General features: G+C 41.9%; 1 pseudogene; it reads right to left on the bottom strand.

The window, feature by feature from the left end:
* Window positions 1–5144: 5144 nt before the first annotated feature.
* On the bottom strand, window positions 5145–7532 carry LOC118675576 (annotated as a pseudogene).
* Window positions 7533–13890: the final 6358 nt, after the last annotated feature.

Genomic DNA, 13890 nt, shown 5'->3' with positions numbered 1-13890 from the left:
CCAATTAATGTTACTGTTTAAAAGAATTAAAGCCAGGGCTTAGAAGAGGGTGAGAGTAGGGGGAAAATAAAGGTCTTTAAACTTTGATTAGCACACAGATACGTGTGCACATCTAGCCCTCATTACAGAACAGCTCATTAGAAGACTCTGCCACAGAAAAATCCTGCCACGACGCACATCCATTTGATATCATCTTGTTCTTATTAGCATACTGAAAAGGAAAACATTTTTCAACACAATCTTGAGTCAGTTTTAATATCCTACACGGTGACATCGGACATGATGGCAGGAGACCTTGCTCCTCTCTGGGAAGTCCTCCTGCAAGTGAAGGGTTTGGGCCACCCACATGCCAGTGCAATTAGCGAGGGCAGTAGGATGGATCAAAACAAAGCAAACACACAGACCCTAAAGGGGCCCTGATGCCATCGGTGACTCTGGACCCCACAGCATTATGACTATGGCACATATTTCTGAATAAAGACAATCGAATTCTTATTTGTTCTCACAGGGGTCACCTGCAACTGATCATTCTCACAAAGAGAGTTTCATCAGTTGTCACCCTAAATTCTCAGCAAAGACTGAGGCAGCTGACTGTGGGCACTCCAGGGCTGTGCATAGAAACCAGCAAGAGACAATGCAGTCAGGAGCATTCAGGTCCAGACCTTACCTCCTTATGGCCGTGGGCAAGGCATGCCGTTTGGACCTCAGTTCATGGCTCTGGAAAATGAAGAAGTCAGTGACTGCCAATGGCTCATGTAGCTAAAACATTGTAAAATTACTTAGAATACTGCTTCTGTCATAAATGGATCTCTCTACAGTCTTTTGAGAGGTATTGCCAGAGTAATATTCAAAATATATAACAGTCAGTAAAGTATAGGTACCAGGATGGATGTCTGACCAACTGAAATGGCTGTGCAGTCACGGAGTAAGTGAAAGCCCAAAATAACCAGAATGGTAGTACCTGTGTGGGCTACTGAACATCCCCTGGTCCCTGGCGATTGTCAAAATAGTTCTGAATGGAGGCTTTAGAGACAAAGGAGAAGAGAGATGGTGCAGACAGCCAAGAGATGACCACGGGGTAGATGACCATTTGAAACGGAGACTCAAGGAGAGAACCGAACTGGATTTGGGCAGAGTGGGACAAACATGTGCTGTGGAACCAAGACTGACTTGGCTCAGATCTCATCTCGGCCCCAGATGCCTGGCCTGAGGCAAGTTACTTAACTTCTCCAAGCCTCAATTTCCCCCTCTGTATAATGGAGGTAGAGTCTCATATTTCAGACAAAATGAAACACATGAGGCAGCAAATAGCACATATCAAAATTTATTCTTGATAATACTTCAAAATGCCAAGTTTCTCTCCTAAATTGTCTCTCAGTGGGTCTAACACAGCCAGATTTTTCTCCAACCGTAAAACAGATGAAATTCTTGGCCTCAGTTTATGGGCCATTTTGGATGGGGAAAAAATTATGTTGTAAATTTAATCACCAGAATCATTTTCAGTGCTAGCACAATGGGAGGTACGATGGGAACAGAGATAGCTTGAGGGAGCTTACAACTCCTGTGTATTCTGGTGCCTAAGTTTACTGAATGGCTTTGGGAGCAAAATCATTGTACCCGTTATATTGAATTTATTCTCTCTCTTTCTCCTGTACCCCTCCCTCTGTGAAGTATACATTGATTGCATGAGTCAAATGCATGCATCATGCAACTCCATTGTAATTGCATACCCACCTCATATGATTGTTGTAAGGAGTGAGAGGGTTAGTGCTTTTCTAGGGCACAGGATAAGATGTGGTATGCAATCAATATAAAACACGATTTTTCTTCCTCACATTTGAAGAAGCCCAATTTATGACTATTTAAAAAAAATCAGACAAATCACACTGTCTGGAAACCCTACCCTCATCCAACATCTTTATCCTTGAATGTCCTTGGAGGTGATTGCTACAGACTATTTGTGTTGCCCCAGGATTTATATGTTGAAATTCTAACCCCAATGTGTTATTAGAAGATGGGGCCTTTTGGAGGTGACTAGGTCGAGAGAGTGGAGCCCTTATGAATGGGACCAGTTCCCTTGTAGAAGAGACTTCGGAGAGCTCCCTTACCTCATCCGTCAAGTGAGGACACAATGAAAGACAGCTGTCCATGAACCAAGAAGCAGACTCTCACAGACAGGGAATCTGCCAGTGTCTTGATGTTGGACCTCCCAGTCTCCAGAACTGTGAGAAATAATTTCTATTGTTTAAAAAACACCCAGTCTATGGTAGTTTATTACAGCAGTGTGATTAGATTAAGACAGTGACAAAAAGTTAGAAAAGAGGGAAGAAGGAAGTAAGGGAGGGAGAAAAGAAGGAAAAAAGGAGACCACAGAAGAATATCTGTCAGTGGAGAAGGTTTCAGTAATGATGATATTAATGGTTGGCACAGCTGGGGAGATGTTACCGGCTGATTCTATGTGTCTATCAGCTAATATTAATAAATTTTTGCTTTGCCCTGTGTTGTTCAGTGGTTAGAGCTTTGGCCCTCACACTGAAGGGTCTCGAGTTTGATTCCCAATCTAGGTCACCTAGCAGTCTCCATCCCCAGTGCATGCAGGAGGCAACCAGTCAATTCGTCTCTCTCACACCAATGTTTCTCTCTCCCCGTCCCTTCCACTCTCTCTAAAAAAAAAAAAAAAAAAAAAAAAAGCCAATGGAAAAAATATTCTAGGTGAGAGTTAAAATAAATAAATATATATTTTAAAATAAATCATCTTCCTTACTCTGGACCAGGCACTGTACTAGGCCTTTTCATGCATGACAGAAAAAAATTAAGCAGTAATTATTCATAGCCTCATCCCTTTTCCATCTGTCCAGAAGAATTTTGTGCTGCTCCTTTGGCCCATGAGTCTGTGCAGAATCGGGATGTGGGGCAGAACTGAGAGAAACCAAGACTGGCTGGAGTGATGTGTGTTAGGAAGGTCCCTTCTAGTGGGATAGAATTTAGCAAGGAGGTGGGAAAAGGAGTGGGGTAGCAGGCCTAGGTTGAGCAGTCACTGAGCTTGAGCTATTTGAGGACTTTGGGAAAAGAGGAGATATATGGGTTGGTTGTGAGGGACTCTTACTGGGAGAGTGAGAGAGAAAAATAGTTTGTCACATTCTAGGAATGAAATCCCACTTGAAGGGAGTAAAGTTTTAATTAGCCTTTAAATAAAGTTTAACCAACATTCTTCCTTATTTTAGTAACTTAAACAATTTTTCTTCCTTATTTTGGTAGCTTACTTAAAAAAATATTTTTATACTATTATAAGGTTCACCATCATGGTTTCTGCTCCGTCTTTAACCTAAGATCTTGTCGCCCTTTTCTCCATTTTTGTTTCACATTAATAACCAGTGAAATAATTGCTCAGGTCACTCTCTAAAATGTCAATTTTTTAAAATCCATAGAAAATTGCTGTAATTAACCAGACCCTTCAAGTTTAGCGGTATACAGAATGTCTCTTAATCCTTTTCCACATGCCAAAGTGGGAGAACATATAGATGCTTCCGGATGACGTCTCCAAGAAGCTGTCATTTTCCCAGCCTGAGTTATTTTGGGCACAGCTGCTCTCAACAGAGAACTTGTGACAGAAAACCAGTCAAAGCAGGCTGATTCAACAACTTACACTCAAAGGGGCCTGTGCTGCCCACTGGGTGTCTCATACTTCTAGAGGCGTGAAGACAGAGGTGTGTCTGATAGCCCTGAAGGAGCATGTGAGACCCTGGGAGGGACACGTGGGACAGGGCGCAGTCAGAGAAATGGGCTGGGCTGCAAATGAAACTGCCAGTCTGCAGAGACCTGAGTCACCACCAGGCATTGCAAATTATTAATACCCACTCCTGCTACATCCCTGGAATTTGGAAGACAGTGCCTCACCAGCCAAAACCGAGTTTTCCAGCTAATGACTTTACCAGGACTGAGAAAGGTGCTAACAACAAGAGAATTAGTCAGGGCCTGTCCCGGGGAGCCGGTCTCAGCTGCTCATTTCCTTCTTTCTGAAAGTGTGTGTGACACCTGACACCAAGTCATCCAAGAATCTTAGGGCATTTGGCGAGCTAGTGAGCTGAAGTTTCATTGTCAAGTCCGCTTGGTTGTTTGTTTTCATAATTAATAACTTGCAAATGCACCTTTATGAAATCTTGGATTTAACTTTCTAATTATGCCATGCCTTTGGGTTAATTGAATGAAAATCTTTCTCCAATCATAAATAACCCTTTTATTTTATAGAATTTTAATACATCTTCTGGGTCCATTAAAATTAAAGTGAAATATAACTGTATTTCTGATTTTTTTTTCTCTTTACAAATATTTACTACCACTGGGACCTGGGGCTGTAAGGCTAGACACAGATTTGCTATATCAACATGACACCTGGACTCAGAGGAAAAGGAACTTGGAAAATGGACAAGCAGACAGTGGATCATGCCCTGTTCTCCTGTGTTCTCCTGTCAGGGACACTGCCCAACTACTAAGGATTAGGCTAGGAATTCCTACTAGTACCATCTCAGTCACTTTGCATGTGAGTATGTATCTTATCACAACCCCATCACAGGAGTTTCTACTTCCTGTATCACTTCCCCACTGCCACCAGCCTCAAATTCCTTCTCTAATAAGACAAAAAGGTGACACAGGGGGTGGCATTAATTATCATGTTTCAGATGTTAATTGAAGCATATTAAGAGATTAGGACATTATATGCATCCAAAGTCTTTTTTTTAATTAATTTTTCACTATGAAATTCTTTTCATAAAAGTGTTCTTCTTTGCGACAGCAAAAATTATGTATTTATAAGACTATCAGAAGGAATAGGCTATTTTCAACATTATACCATGTTTTATTTATTTATTTATTTATTTATTTATTTATTTATTTATTTATTTATTTATTTATTTTAATAGAGCCTCCAGAGGAGAAATTTATCACCCAAGATTTCATTCCATTGAAAGGTTCATAAGAAAATTGTTGCATCTACAGAGTAGCGTAAGTTTCCTGCAGACTTTTTCTAGAGCTGGTCACAGTCTGATCCCAGGTGTTTGAATAAAGACAATAGCATCTTACTGTTCCTTTCATACCTGTGCTCTTGGAAACAGTGTACCCCTCTCCCTGGGGCAAAATGTTGCTTCTTAGGTTGACAAGAATCCAGGTTGTACAAGGGCCACTTTCCGGAATTATTTTGTGTGGGTCTTAGGGCACTGCCTCTCACACCAGCTGATGGGATCCATCTGGACACCTGGTTCACGGTGGCCACCACCACCCCTTGTTCATTTTCGGCAGTGGTCAGGAGGTAGTTGTACTGTGTTTCACCTAGGGAGGTCACTTTGCCCAAGACAATGCACCCACATGAAAACCCTTATAAATTTCAACCTTGTCTTTTTCAGTAGCTCGGATATCTTCCTTGAGGATAGTTCCTCGAAAAGAGTTCTTAAGTTGTGTGGATCCCACAGAGAGGGTGTGTACTTTGGGAAAGCATGAATGGATCAGACCTTGCATGTGACAGTAGCCCCCACATCTGTCAGTAATTGGGACTTTGTTTTTCTCATCACAGACACAATAGGAAGCGCCCATTCTTGCTGTGAGAAAAAGATGTAGCCCTGCTGGGTGCAGGTCCTGCTACCTGGGCTGCCCTCCTCCACGTTACACGGATGTTTTCTGCGGATGCAGATCCTTACAGGTTGACACCATGACTGCCACTGTCCCAAGTCCCTTAATTTTTAAATTGTAGTTGACATACTTATATTAGGTTCAGATGTACAGCATAGTGATTTGACATTTGTATACCTATGAAGTGCTCGCCACAAAAAGCTTAGTAACCATCTGTCACCATACAAAGTTATTAGGACAATAGAGACCCCGGTGCACGAAATTTGTGCATGGGGGGGGGTGTCCCTCAGCCCAGCCTGCACCCTCTCCAATCTGGGACCCCTCGAGGGATGTCCGACTGCCCTTTTAGGCCTGATCGGACATCCCTCTCACAATCCAGGACTGCTGGCTCCCAACCACTCACCTGCCTGATTGCCCCTAACTGCTTCTGTCTGCCAGCCTGATCACACCCTAGCCACTCCCCTGCCAGCCTGATTGCCCCTAACTGCCCTCCCTTGCAGGCCTGCGTCCCCCCCAACTGCCCTCTCCTGCAGTCCTGGTGCCTCACAGCTGCCCTCCCCTGCCAGCCATCTTGTGTCCACATGGGGGCGGCCATCTTTGACCACATGGGGGTGGCCATCTTGTGTGTTGGGGTGATGGTCAATTTGCATATTACTTCTTTATTATATAGGATTATTGACTATATTCCCTGTGCTATATACAACATCACTGTGACTCATTTTTTTTTAACTGGAAGTTTGTGCCTCTCATTCCCCTTCACCTTTTCTGCCCAACCTCCCACCCCTCCCCTCTGGCAACCATTGATTTGTTTTCTGTATCAATGAGTGTGTTGCTGTTTTATTTTATTCTTTTTTTAAAGTTCACATGTAAGTGAAATCACACAGTATTTATTTTTCTCTGTCTGACTTATTTCACTTAGCATATTACACATTGTCATGGCCAAAGTGACCTTCCTAAGTGATGCACAGTCCAACAACCTCCTGACCACTGCCTAAAATGAAGTAGGGGTGGTGGCAACCCACAGTGCATACATATTATGCTAAGTGAAATAGTTATATACTAAGTGAAATAAATTGGACACCCAAAAGTATTTTTATTTAAAAAAATTTTAATTTAAATTTTAAAAAATTAAATTTGACATTCAATATTGCATTAGTTTCAGGTTGTACAGCATAGTGTTTAGACATTTATATAACTTATGAAGTGATCTGCCTAAGCCTAGCACCCAATTACACTGCACATAGTTATTACAATATTATTGACTGTATTTCCTATGCTGAACTTTACAGACCCATGACTGTTTTGTAACTGCCAATTTGTACTTTTTAATCTCTTCACCTTTTTCACCCATCCCACACCCCCCCCCACCATATCTGAGAACAATCAGTTTGTTCTCTATTTATGAGTTTATTTCTATTTTGTTTGTTCACTTATTTGTTTCTAAGATTCCACATATATGTGAAATCATATAGTATTTGTCTTTGTGATTTCACTTAGTATAATACCCTCTGGGTCTATCCATGTTGTCACAAAGGGTAAGATTTCATTCTTTATTATGGCCGAGTAATATTCCATTGTAGATATGGAACACATCTTCTTTATCATATCATTATTGATAGGTATGAAGTTATTGCTATTTTATCAGTCATTTCCTGATTGTTTTTATAGTTCTTTTTTGTTCCTTTCTTCTTTTCTTGCTCTCTTCTTTTGTATGTTGGTGACTTTCTATAGTGATGTGTTTGGATTCTTTTCTCTTTATTTCTTGTATATCTCCTGCAGGTTTTTGGCTTGTGGTTACTATGTGCTTCATTTATACCAAGCCATGTTTATAACAGTCTATTTTAAGATGATGGTCATTTAAGTTTGAACACATTGTAAAATCCTCAGCATTTTTGACTCACCTCCTCCATCTTTAGGTTTTTGTTATAATTTTTTTTTTACTTTGTGTGTGTGTGTGTTTGTGTGTGTGTATCCCTTAATTTACTATTGTAATTGCACACAATCTTACTACTTTTGCCTTTTAATCTTTGCACTAGCTTTAGTGTTGGTTGATCTACTTTTTTTATTATATGTTTGCTTTTGTCAGTGAGAATTTTTTCTTTGTTATGTTTTCTTATGCATATTTTTTTCTTCTTCTTAAGGAAGTTCCTTTAACATTTCTTATAATACTGGTTTGATGATGATGTGCTCCTTCAGGTTTTTCTTGTCTGGGAAACTCTTTATTGCTCCTTTGATCCTAAGTTATAGTTTTACTGGGTAGGGTAATCTTTATTGTAGGTCCTGGCTTTTCATCACTTTGAATATTTTGTTCCAGTCCCTTTTAGCCTGAAAAGTTTCTGTTGAGAAATGAGCTGACAGTCTTTTGGGAGCCTGCTTGTAGGTAACTAACTGCTTTTCTTTTGCTGCTTTTAAGATTCTCTCTGTCTTTAACCACTAGCATTTTAATTATAATGTGTCTTGGTGTGAGCCTATTGTTTGAGACTCTCCACACTTCTTGGACTTGTGTGTCTTTTTTCTTCACCAAGTAAGGGAATTTTCCAGTTATTATTTCTTTAATTAGGTTCTCAATCCCTTGCTTGCTTGCTCTTCTCCTGGTACCCCAATGAAATGAAGGTTGTAATGCTTGATATTGTCCCAGAAATCCCTTAAACTATCCTTATTTTTTGGATTCTTTTTTCTTTTTGCTGTTCCTGTTGGGTTTTTTATTCTAACTTGTCTGCCAAATTGCTGATTCTATCCTCTGCTTCACCCAGTCTGTTGTTGATTCCCTTTAATGTAATGTACTCTTCATTTCAGTTATTGTACTCTTCATTTCTAATTGATTCTTATGGTTTCCATGTCTCGTTTTTAAGATTTCCTATCTCTGTGTTGAAGTTCTCACTGAAATAAGCTATTCTTTCCCTAAGTTCCTTGAGCATCCCTATAACCAGTGTTTCTAATGCTGTGTCAGATACATTATTTACCTCCATTTTGTTTATTTCTCTTTCTGGAGTTTTGTTCTGTTTTTCCATTTGTGACATGCTCTTTGTTTCCATTTTGGATTCATCCCTGTTTGTTTCTATCTATTAGGTAGATCTACTATATCTCCTGGTCTTGGCAGAGTGGCCTCATGTTGTAGGTGTCCTCGGGGGCCCAATGGCACAGTTTTTCTGTTCACATGAGCTGGGTGCTTCAGGAGTGTGTCCCTACAGTAGGTTGTGTGTGCTCTCCTGTTATAGTTGAACCTTGATTGTTGCTGGCACATCAATGGGTGAGATTGACTTTTGGGCTGACTGGCTGTGAGGACTGGCCATGACTATAGCAGACCCCACAGAGAAGGATTGGCTTTAGCCAGGCTCTGGTGTCTGCCAAGGCAATTCTTTCTTTTTGTCATTTGTGGTGCTAATTGTGTGGTGCTCTGATGTGGTCTGAAACTGGCCACCAGGTGTGTTGGTTCTGTGGTCTCTTGGGAGGTAACTCAGTACAGGCCAAGGTCAGCCACTACCTGTGTCTGGCCCACAGCCATTTGGTAGGATCTACCAGGTTCCTGCAGCTGGTAGATGCCTGTGCTGAGCTTAGAGGTGTCTGAGAGTGGTTATGCTGTCAACTGAGGCTGGCTGCCACTATTGCCAGGCTTGAGGCAAGATGTACAGGGCATGCTGAGGCCAGTCACTGCTTGTTTGAAGTTTGTGTGCCTTTGATAGATTTTAGAAAAGTCCACAGTATGGACCCAGGCCAGCTGCTTGTGTGGATTAGCCTCTTAAAGGGGCTCAGGTTCGGTGTGTGACTTGGCTGGGGCAGGGCTTCAGAATATCACCTGTTTGGGGCAAGAGTAGTGTTAGCCAGATTAATGGAGACTCAGATTTGGCACCTACCTGTACCTGCAGACTGTGGAGGAGGAGGGCTCAGCAAAGGAACAATGGAACCTACCATATGGATGGAGAGAGGACTCAACAAATGAACAATGACACCTGCCAGCCCTTCAGTCCCAGAGAGAGCTGTTTCTTCAGCCCTTGCCCTGAAGCCAGACAATTCATCTCCTGCCACAATGTCCTTTTTTGAGCTGCTGCTCCTTCTCTGGAGCTTAAGGAAAGTGTGAGTGAATGAGTCTATGTTTGGGCCTTTCAAGAGGACTCATGAGCCCTCAATCTCACCCAGGCTGAGTCCCTGCTGATTTTCACAGCTAGCTGTTGTGGGGACTCCTATTCCTGGCTCTGGTCCTCTGTGTTGGAGAGTCTGGTGTGGGGCTGTGTCCCCTAGCTCCTCAGGGGAAACCTCCACAGTCGAGATATCCTTCCTAATTCTTAGCTGTCACAGTGGTTATGTGACCAGCCCATTTTATTTTTCTGTCCCTCCTACTAGTGTCAATGTGGTTTCTCTTTTATATCTTTAGTTACAGAAATTCTGTTCACCTAGTCTTCAAGTGGTTCTTAATAATTTAGTTGTACTTTTTTAAAAAATATGTTTTTATTGATATTTTAGAGGGAGGGAAAGGGAGAGGGATAGAGAGATAGAAATATTGATGAGAGAGGAACATTATCGATTAGCTGCCTCCTGCACACCTCCCACCAGGAATCTAGCCATCAACCTGAGCATGACTGGGAATCGACCTGTGACCTCTCGGTTCCTGCATCAAAGCTCAACTGCTGAGCCACAACTACATTCAAATTTATCTTAATATGATTGTGGAAGGCCTACCCTGCCATTTTGACTGGAAGTCCCAAAGTATTTCTGTGTGTTTTTTTTAAGTGTTTTATCTTATTTCTAATTTCATGGACTTCAGTCGCAGGACCATCCAGTAGCTGGGAATCTAATTGGATAGTAGGAGTGGCTGGAGCAGAGTGCAGAAGAACACTCAGATCTGGTAGGGGAGCCAGCTGTGCAATGTGAGCAGGTATTCCAAGTGACCATCTTAGCATACATATGGAAAGTGGTGTCCTCAGCCTCCTCCCTACCCATATTCCTCCTTGATAAATTACCTTTAGCTTTCAACATATGGTGACACTTGATATTTCCTGAAATAATAACAGAGACCAGTAGTCATTTAGCCACAATTTCCTTCCTGGACTGGTCATTTAACATCTACTCCCTCTGAGCTTTACAACTCTGCAAGGCCTAGAGAACCTCAAAGGTATGTATCACCATTTCAATTCTATTGACTCTACCACCTCACTCTCTCATGCTGTTTCTAAAGATCTGCAGTTATTCTATCTTCCTTATCAGGGAGAAAAGTAGTTCATCTCAGCTAAGAGATTCTTCACTTCCCTGGAAATGATTAACCTCTTTTGCTCTCTCTTCTTCAGTGAATAATTCTATTCTCTCAACATTTACTCATGAACTTCTGGAACTTTCTTGTCATCTTTTTTGCTCTCCTTCTGTGCTTAAAAAATTGGACCATTGTTTTGCAAAGCCCATTCTGAAACACAATGATCTCATTTTGTTCTACATTTCTGATTAGTACAACATGTCTAGTAGATTCTAAATTCAACTTTAAAGTTGAATATAAAATTGTATTAACTGCGGTCATTTGATACCAAATTGTATTAATTTAATCTGCATTACTGTCCCCATAGCTAATATTTTTCTTGCTATAAATTTATAGCTAAAAGAATTAAAGATCTAATAAGCCAGTTCTCAAACCTCTAACCATTTAAAACCGAGAAACACACAGAGTTCTGTACAATATCCAGACTTCATTGTTCTAGCGTATATACTTTCTCTGTATGGTGTAATAGGAAAATAAAATAAAACAAAAAAATTGGACTTGAGCCATTAATCCATTACTGTTGTCTTCACAACCTCAGGCAAGTTATTTGAGATCTCTGTGTTCCCATTTTCTCATTTATAAAATGATAAGGTTGGATTATATCAAGTAAGATTTCAAAAAAATTTTTTTCTTTTTTTTCAGCATGGTAACCTTTCCTAATAAAAATTTTAGGCAGCAGCACAAAGCATATAACTTGAGAACAATCACACTATGCATAAGACCCTAATACTCACCCATTTAGACCCCCTCACACAACTGTTACCCACCCCCACCTGGTTTTAACTATTTATAATTCGTATACAAGCAGAGCCTTGATACATATGAGCATTTACATTCAGAGCACATCTTTGGTAGGATATATATGTAAGTATGTGCATTTATGTGTGTTTATATGAGTAGATAGAAAAATCCAAATTTCCCCAAATGCCTTCAAATCCATGACTAAGAATGAGAGCAAACGTCCCTAGTTCTTCCAGTCACAAGCCTAACACAGAATGGCGGTCCCCAAGGCTTTCCTCCCCACCCCCACCCTACCTCTTCCTCACCCCTTCCCAGCCCCCACCTCTGCATCCTCCTCCCCAGAGAGGGCCAGTAGATGGTCTTATTTATATTCGTGCAGATACTACTGTGCTTCCCCTGCTGCTTCATTTGGCTCTGTTTTCCCCTGCTGGACACCAAAATCCCTGCTGCTGGCCATAATGTCTGCTGCTCCACCAGGCCATGTTGTCTCTTGCTGGTTGATGGTCCCACACCATCACTGCTCTGCCCAGCTGGTGGGTGGTATGGCTACTCCACTGTGAACAGCGCCTCCTGGAATTAGTGCTACTGCTCATTGCCATGACTGGGCAGCAGCATCCCCAGCACCATGAGCACTTGCTAGACCAAAGCTTTGCAGCTTGACAGAAAGAATGTCTTCTTCTATTTAGGAACAGTCACTCGGGCTTTAAGATTTTAAGAATTTCAATAAACAGCTCTTTTTATTTTTATTTACACATATCCCCATTGCCACCTCCGCATAGGATGCAAACAAGTGGCCAGTGGGTATTGGACCAGGAGACACATCTACATGACAGAGATCACATTACTGAGAGAACTGCCCCTTCCCTAGAATGATTAAGACTTTTTACTGAGTCAAAGTCATTGTGCCTGGTTTATTTCTCCCTTAATGCTCTCCCAGGAGGCTACTCAGCCCCTGTGCAAATAAACTTCAGTTGTCTGGATGTGTCCCAGCAGGCCTGAACCCCAGCTGACCCACCCTGGGCTCATTCGGAGACTCTCTATACACTAGTGTGGATGAATCAATGCCTGGTTACAGTATAAATCAAGAGCAGCTCCCTGTCAAGGGACTCGACAACTGAAAGATTCGGATCTTCTCCCACAGGTTTTCATTTCAGGGTGGAAACTCTGCAAATGTGAGGGGTAGAAAGGAAACAGTTAATTCTTTAGCTGAAATTGAACTGGGGACCTTGAGAACAATCACAGTATGCGTAAGAGGAGGGGGTTTCAGATCTGGGTAGGAAAAGTCTTACTTCACTCTGCAGTAATACCGCTGTGGTTTTGGCAACTGGTTTCAGAAATAACACAAATAAGGCCTTTGACAAAAAAGAAAAGGATTCACAATTTAATGGAAGATCCAGAACTGCAAACAGGCAATGAGATAATTTCAGTAACAATGAGATAATTTCACTCACTAGCTCTCAGTTGCACACACCTCATACCTGCCTATCCCTTTGCAGGGGCTGATGCTGCAGCTCTCTGGCTGCTTATGGCTTTTGTGAGCAGACATAATGCCCTCTGTCTTTCTCACTTCCACAGCACCCAACATGATGACTGTGGACACAGTAGATTCTCATCGAGTGTCTGATGACTGATTTTTGAGCCATGAACAGAAAACATAAATAAGATAGAGAATAAACACTGCAGTCTTTATTCTGCAGTTTTGACACTGGATGCTTTGTTTCTTCATGACCCAGATTTTGTGCTGTCGGTGACCTGCAGGGGCAGAAAGCAGCAGTGGGGTATGTACCTGTTCTGGGTGGTGCAGGATAGGTAGAGGGGCAGCAGCAAATAGGCAAGTGTAGGAAGAGATTAGCAGTTTCCCTGATGCCCCACCCTCCCTCTCAGGACACAGGCCAGTGTGTTTGATGGACCCTCAGCTACTATGGACCTCTGAAGACTCAATTTCTAGGCACACTCTCATCCCAGCAGGAGGCTCCTGCAGACTAGATCCTGTTGAGGATGGCCAGCGGGGAGGTGGTAACACTTTTGTTTCCATATGAATTTTCAAAACAACAAGCACCTTAAACAAAACAGTAAAGCCTGATCCCAGACAGCAGCAGCTCTGCCCGGAACTTGCTATCATGCCTACCAACCATGTGACAACCTGGCCACATAGTCAACACAGGAATGCTGGTACTCATGGTTTCACATAGAGAGGTGGTGGAGGCTACTGATAAGGCTTTGAACTAAAAATACAGTTGACCCTTGAACAACGGGGGGCGGGGATTAGGGGTACCAACCCC

The sequence above is a fragment of the Myotis myotis genome, unplaced genomic scaffold (genome assembly GCF_014108235.1).
Source record: "Myotis myotis isolate mMyoMyo1 unplaced genomic scaffold, mMyoMyo1.p scaffold_m19_p_2, whole genome shotgun sequence".
Classification (NCBI taxonomy): domain Eukaryota; kingdom Metazoa; phylum Chordata; class Mammalia; order Chiroptera; family Vespertilionidae; genus Myotis; species Myotis myotis.
This window is presented reverse-complemented; position numbering and strand designations above follow the sequence as displayed.